Genomic DNA, 719 nt, shown 5'->3' on the forward strand with positions numbered 1-719 from the left:
AAAAAAAAAAAAAAAAAAAAAAAAAAACCTCTACAATTCGGTCATCCAGAGAAAAGCACTGCCAACGTTGCAATACATTCTTCTTTGTTTCCGGCTTCCCCCCACTCCACTTTACATATCCTTAGCTTTTTTGAACATCTTTAGACGTCAAAAAAAAAAAAAAAGTATTTTTAACAGTCACATAGTGTTGATGTGGCATAATTTATTTGCTTACAGTAATTTTTGAATTATAGGTTGTTTGCAATTTGTTACCAAAAAAAAATGTGTTTAAACAAAAGGAATGGTAGAGCCATGTCATTACTCAAATCCAGAGAGCTCTTCAGGGAAGAGGTGATCACAGTTGAGAGGAGGCCAGCTAGGGAGCTGGGTGGGTGTGAGTGTTACGTCCAACGAGACTTCAGGAAAAATGAGTCCAGGGGCTCTGTGCCTGTGGAGGTGGCTATGTGAAGGTGGGAAGCTGCTCTGCACGGACTAGGGACTGCTCCTTCCAATGTTTTGAATTTAAAGATGGTGAAATCTCAATCTGAAGGACTAGTGATGGACACTAGCATTCCTGACCCCTGCCCTGTTGTCCTCCACAAACTAGATATTATGTTTTGGGTCCTTGTCTTTGTGTGTGTGTGTGTGGGGGGGGAGGATAGGAGTTTTGCTCTGTCCCCCAAGCTGGAATGCAGTGGCGCGATCTCGGCTAACTGCAACCTCTGCCTCCCAGGTTCTCA

The sequence above is a fragment of the Piliocolobus tephrosceles genome, chromosome 5, assembly GCF_002776525.5.
Source record: "Piliocolobus tephrosceles isolate RC106 chromosome 5, ASM277652v3, whole genome shotgun sequence".
NCBI classification, from domain to species: domain Eukaryota; kingdom Metazoa; phylum Chordata; class Mammalia; order Primates; family Cercopithecidae; genus Piliocolobus; species Piliocolobus tephrosceles.